At 35.8% G+C, this 6,716-nt stretch overlaps 1 long non-coding RNA gene across 2 annotated transcripts in view; it reads left to right on the forward strand.

The window, feature by feature from the left end:
- Window positions 1-6: 6 nt before the first annotated feature.
- Window positions 7-6,716, forward strand: part of LOC104850255 — a 121,005-nt gene continuing 114,295 nt past the window's right edge. For both annotated transcript variants that reach the window (XR_776922.2, XR_776921.1), the window contains exon 1: window positions 7-123. This is a non-coding gene — a long non-coding RNA (uncharacterized LOC104850255). The remainder of the gene's footprint in view (window positions 124-6,716) is intronic.

Here is a 6,716-nt window from a genome sequence, read left to right on the forward strand (position 1 = left end):
GCGCAGGCCCTCCTTGCCTTGCAGGCTGGCTTGTTCGTGGAGCATTACCTGGACGCCATACCCTCGCCGACCGGGAGCCATGTGACCTGGAGGCTTTCAGCCTCTGGACCCGCTCTGGCATCGGTAGGCACTCCTGGTGCAGCCCTGAGCTGGCCCAGCCCACCGGGACAAACCCATGGGGAATGAGCCTGGAGTTGTTGCAAGGAAGGGTTTTCACGAATTCCTGGCTTCTGGCTTTATTGGGCTGTCCTGTTAAGAATAAGGAACGTCTCCTGTTGAGGGCTTACTCCGTGTCCGGCATTGCACCTTATGGGAATGATTTTATTTGATCCTCACAGCATCCCTGTGTTGTAGATATTATGAGTATTTTACAGATGGAGTAACTAAGTCTCCAAGAGGTTAACGGACTTGCTCAAAGTGGCACAGACCCGTTTGTGGCAGAACCAGCCTTTGGACCCAGGTCGGCCTGCCTGACTCCACAGCCCCTCTAGTATGCCGCTCCTTGTGCTTGGTCTAAGGCTGTCAGTTTGACAAGGTATCCATTTATGGAGCATTTGTTTTTCTCAATGGTAAAGTATACAGAACACTTCCGTAGGGAAGTGAGCAGATACTCCTGTGAGGAAAATGAGCGATTGCACCAATGATTGAGTTGAAATTGGGGTGACATAGATGATGCTTCAGGCCAGTGCTCAGGATCAGCCCAGCGAGACCTCTTTTCAAACCTCGAGAGAAAAGATGATGAGGGAAAGATAACTCTGGGACTAGCTCCTGTGTGGAGGATTCCCGGAGGTCAGGAAAGATGGCCTCTGTGCACATTTACTATCTCACTGGATTGTTTGGGAAATTCAAAGCATAAACGTTTATTAAGATTCCAAATTCCCAGCATATACTACTCTTCAGAATTTAGGTATGAAAATTGAAATTATTGGGAGTTGCTGAAATCTATTATTCTTTTTCATAACTTTTTGTACTTTATAAAACAAATAAATACAAATTTAATGGTAGTTAAAAAATTAAACATTTGCCATTAGAGAATTGAACAATTAGACTAATAATTACGCAGCTTTTTAAAATTCAGTAATTACTATGTGGTTATATTCCCATTAGCAGTGAAAATAAGACATTTTCAGTGTTTTGCATTTCAGTCATTTGTAGGAACTACCATAACTGCAGTTCCACACAATTTTTTAATCATTTTTTTTAGAAAAAACACTCCATATTTTCTGTGTAGTAAATAAAACTTAAACAGTGGGAAAAATAAAGTGAAAGGAAACAGTATAAAATAAAACATAAGTCCTCAGTCTGGGAGCAAAGGAATATGGATTTGAGCCTAACTCCTGACCCTATCTAGATGTATATCTTTGAGCAAGTTCTTAGATTTACTGGGTTTCAGTTTCATTATCTATAAAATTATATTCTCTCTTTTCATGGTAAAAACAATATAATATTAATGTTAATAGGAAGTAAATATGAAAATACATTAAAGAAGACACTATAAAAAGTAACAACTTGTCATATTCTTTCTTGTCTTGCACTCGCAGACAGAAGCATTCAGTTGCCTTTAATATTTTAAGCAATAAAATAATAACATATTAATTTAATCTCTGGAAGGCTGATTTTGTGTTTCCTGTTCTACATATTAGCAAATATAATTTACCTTTAACATTTGTGTAATCTTGCTCTTAAGAATAAACATACTAGACAGGCATGGTGATGCATGCCTATAATCTCAGCACTTGGGAGGCTAAGTCAGGAGAATCGCTGAGTTTGAAGCCAGCCTGGGCTACACAGTGAGTTCAAGGCCAGCCTTATTTATGATGAGAACCTGTCTTAAAACACTGAAAAAGAAATATAGGGAAAAGAATAAACATACTAACTTTAGTTATAATTATTTATTCACAACTGATATTCTGTTCATGTTTGTTACAAACACATAAAATATGTATATCAGTAGCATACTGGGTTGTTTGAATTTTATTTAGATATTATTAAAATCACTTCATAATGATATATCCTCATATGCAGAAAATTCAATATCATCAATTTGTTGTTGAAATTTATATAGACAAAAGTGCCCTTATAGAAGACTCATATTATAGTAAGTGCAGATATATAGTGCTGAGTTACTTATACTATAATCCTCAAATCATTAAATAAGCTCTAGAAATAAACTGTGCCCTGAGATATTGAAAGAAATCCTGAAAAATGCTGGAAGCCACTCTTTATGCAGGTGCTAAACCAAATGGCAGTGTCCACCTTTAATAACAGAATACTGTCCCCATCTTTATTATCACCTCAAATATCAGAGGCTATGTTCATTGGATGAACAAGCAAAATCCCATGAGGAAGTTTGACAAGTAGCAGGAGGAAGAGATTGATAAGCAGTAGACAAAATAGGGGAATGGAGCTGCCCACGGGATATACATTAGGATAAATAGGAAGATCAGTCTCTTAACTATTCAAGAAACATCGCTTGTGCACTTATTATTTGCCAGACACTCCTGAGTGTTGGTGATAACAAAATGAATTAGACCCAACCTTACTTATCATGGAGTTCCCTATATAGCCAAGTGAAGCAAAGACATATAAATCTTAAAACATTATGGTAAGTGCTATAATAAGAATATGTATGAAGTATGATTGGGAGTTTTGAGAATCACCATCCCAGGGTATTAAGGAAATTCTTCATAAAGGATGTATAATGTGAACTGGAACTTGGTTGAACAGGAATTTTGAAGTTGGGGGTTTAAAAAAAAGGAGTGTAGGTAGAGAAAATTACAGGAAAAAGTAAGGCATGAGAGAGCACTCAGGTTACAGAGACTGTAATGTGCTCAGCTAGAGCTTTTGGTATATGTTGTAGAGGCAGGAAACTAAGAAAAACATGGAAGTTAAAGGATTGGAAAAAGATTGGAACCATATGATGAAGGTTCTTATCTTGCTTGTTAGAACTTGAACATTATACCATATGCTATGAAAAAGCAAACAGTATTTCCAAACAATTATCTGATTATATATTTTGTTTTAGAATGTTATATCTTGGGAAAAGTTGTAGGGATAACATGACAAGGTAGCTTGTTGGGTTGTAGTAGAGCTAATAAGAGACTAAGTCTCCATAGTCTAGAGAAGGGTTAAAAATTCATGCAAGTGTGAAGCTGATCCACAAACCTCATATTCATGTTTTTTAAAAAAGAAAGTACCAAACTGTGCCAGATATTAATCAATTCAGACAGGCTTGTATTTTAAAGATGTCAGTTTTTAAAACCATATATAGGACAAATGATGATGTTTTGAGTATGGAATGAAAAGCAGTGAGTCAAAAAGTAACTCTAGATCTATTTTAGTGGTGAAGTGGACTGTTTCTGATCTTTGTAAAGCACAAGAAAATTTGTGTAGTCACTTTAAATTCTATGCTATGTGTCCATTCCTGCTGTCCACTAAAACCTAAGGATAAAGCTGGGTGTGGTGGAACACACCTGTAATCTTTGCACTTGGGATGCTGAGGCAGGAGGATTACTGCAAATTAGAGGCAAGCCTCGCTGAATAGTGAGTTAAAGGACAGCTTGAACTACAGAACCAACCCTGTCTCAAAAAAAAAAGTAAAAGAAACCTGATGAGAAAGCAAGAAAGAAATCTTAATCACTTTGAAGAAATTCTGCATAGGTAATTATAGTTATAAATCAGTGTGACTTGTTTTATTATTTTTTAACATATTGAAACTACATTTTGGCACCAGCAATAAAGAAACTAAAAGAGAAGCTTACTTCTGTTTTTTACAGTTTTGTACTTTTGTAAGGTGAAGAGTACCTAAATAAAACACTTGGGCACATACAATTATGCTATAAAATTGACAGGCTGAAATGACTGCATAAATGACTGCTGAAATGACTGATTTTCAACTGCAACTCTACTATAATTGTATGCAAATAATTCTCTGAATTTAGCAAGCTATATTTAAATGGATATATTATCTACAACTATGGTGTGGTAGGAAACATTGAAGACTGGGTGTCTACTGAGACTTAGAGTAAGGGAAACATAAGTAAGGGAGCAGAGAGACTTGATTCTAATTGTTAAATAGTTTTGGGTGAAAGTGGAATTCTGATGGATAATAAGAAAAATGGATTGAATATAGGTAGTTGTCCCAAAACCTAAGTGCAACATTAATATGACATTTTCCTACTTAATAAAACAAATTATAAATTATTACTGAGGTAATTGGATGAATATAATCTGAAAACTTACTATATGTGATAAAATGCACCACTTACAATGCTGATACATAGAAGAACACAGATTAAATGCATTACCTGTTTTCAAAAATGGATGCAATTTACATGTCATTCTGGTACAAAAAGTTTTCTTCCTATATACTAGGTGATTAATAAATAGATTAATACAACAAACAATAGAAAGAACAATAAACTTCATGTCAAAGAACCCAGATCATATACTTTAAAAAAATTCAGGGACGTAAAAGAGAATGAAGAATCTTGATCTTATCATAGCTGATTTTGTTTCTGTGTATCCTTAGGCAAGACACTTAACTTCTAGGCATAGATGCTTCTTTTGTAAATAAAGATGAGGAAAGGCCAAATTGCAAATGAAAAATTTCTTCTAACAAAAAGACTAACATTCAATGACTTTATAAAAAGGAAGAAAAAGAATGCCTGACCTTGACGGAATTGAATTTACATTTAAAAATTTGATTACCCTGAGCTAGAAATCAGAGGCTTGGGTCTGTACAGTAATGGAAGTAACTATGCCTTCAGAATTACAAGTGACTATATTCTTGGGGGCAAAACAAAATTATACTTAAAAACCAAGGGTAAAAAGCAGACAGGCTCCTCAGAAACTATGCCAAAATAATAAATATACAAAGATCCCAAAAATGAAATAACAGATGGCAAAGACATTGGCTAAAGACAGAGTGTGTTTTTTTCCAAAAGCATTAACATATTAATTATTTTTCTTTAAACTGCCACTGAAAGTCCCTTTTGTCTAGATGTAGGCAGTGTGCCATATGATTCTGACCTGTGATTTCTAAGTCTTTTGTTATTAATGACATTAAATATCTTCTTTCACTTAAGTAAACTACCTTATTAGTGGTCAATTTGCTCCTTGTAGTACTTGCTGTTATCTCAAAATGGAACCAATTAGATTATTTTCTCTTACTTTATAGGTTTCTTCACCTGGATCCTGGGCATAACATACTTATATTCTCCTCTTCTGGAATACAGCGGTGCATTGGTTCATGAATCCTTTTGTTTACAAACAATTTGGTTCAAAAACAAAAGTATTTGGCAAATTTTATTTTATTATATTTGCAAATTCTGCATAGGTGATAAACATGACCATTGGTATCTTTTATGCACAGACACAAGTATGGCCATCTTTTCCAATTTAATGGAGCAAATTAAGGTTGAAGTGAGGTATCATTGCATTTCTCAATCTTGAATTGTCCTTCTAAATTTCCAAAAGTTGGAATACTCTTTGTTCTCTTTTTTTCTATTTAAGCACTCACTCTTTTGGTGGTGTGATGGCCAACCTGATTCCACTTGTGTACCTGATTCCATTTGTGTAAAGTCCAATGACTTCAGGTGGTCACCTTCCTCTCCCCAACCTTGGGAGCGCCCTCAGTTAATGCATAACAGACCACCAGATCGTATATGAGTCTACAACTATATGTTGTCTTTGTGATGTTTTGGTAGAGCAATCTGAAGCTATGTTATCTTTACTACTTTGTAACCTGAAGACTCTGGCACATTTTTGATACTTTGTTGTAATGAAACTGTGTGAAACTTCCCTGACCTCCACTTGCTTAGAACAGTTCTGCTCCTGTGAAATTCCACTTGTGCTCTCCCACTCTCTGAGCCCTCCCCAAATAGAAGATGCCTTAAAAGGACCCTGCAAACTGCCTTTCTTTTGTCCAGCGTTGTTGGGCACGAGCCACTCTGGAACACTCTGGAACTCTCTGTCTATAATAAAGGACTCCATTTAATTCAGAATGTGGCACATCTCTAGAGTTCCAACTCGCCTGGCCCTATTACAGTGATACCCAGAACACTCTTCCAAACTCCAGACTCCTGTACCCAATAGCTCACTCCTTGTCACCACCTGGATGCCTAATCAAGATTATGAATTTAAAATGTCTTAAACTGAACTTCTGATCATTCCACAAATGTGACTCATTTGCATTCTTTCTAATTTCATTTGATAATAACTGTGATCTTTCAGTTGCCAAAGCCAAAGATATTGGTACCTTGACATTTCTATTTTCCTTATCCCTCACATGTTACTCAATCAGAGTATCACCTTAGTCTCATTTCCATGTAAATATAAAATCTCAACACTGTTCCACTAATTGGAAAGTTTTCTACCATTACTTCTGCGAAAAATGTTTTATGTCATCTGCACTCACTACTGTTTCTTCGTTGACTCAAATCAGTCTTATGATAATCATCTTTGCATTGTCTAGCAGCTGCTGGATTGATTTCTTGTGTCCCCTTACTATTTTTTAAGAAACTTTTCTTTTTGTGGTCACTAATTGCAATCCTGTCTTCTATATCTGAAATTCTATGATTGCAATGTGTCCTTGTGCTGGGTAAGCTTTTAATGGAGTTTTTAATCTCCTAGAAATGTGTTTGCATCTGCTTCATGGATTCCATTTGTTTTCTATGTTGGAATACCATCATGTTCCTCAGCTTTTTTTTTTTTTT

The sequence above is a fragment of the Fukomys damarensis genome, unplaced genomic scaffold (genome assembly GCF_012274545.1).
Source record: "Fukomys damarensis isolate Sample0158 unplaced genomic scaffold, DMR_v1.0_HiC HiC_scaffold_39, whole genome shotgun sequence".
Lineage (NCBI taxonomy): Eukaryota > Metazoa > Chordata > Mammalia > Rodentia > Bathyergidae > Fukomys > Fukomys damarensis.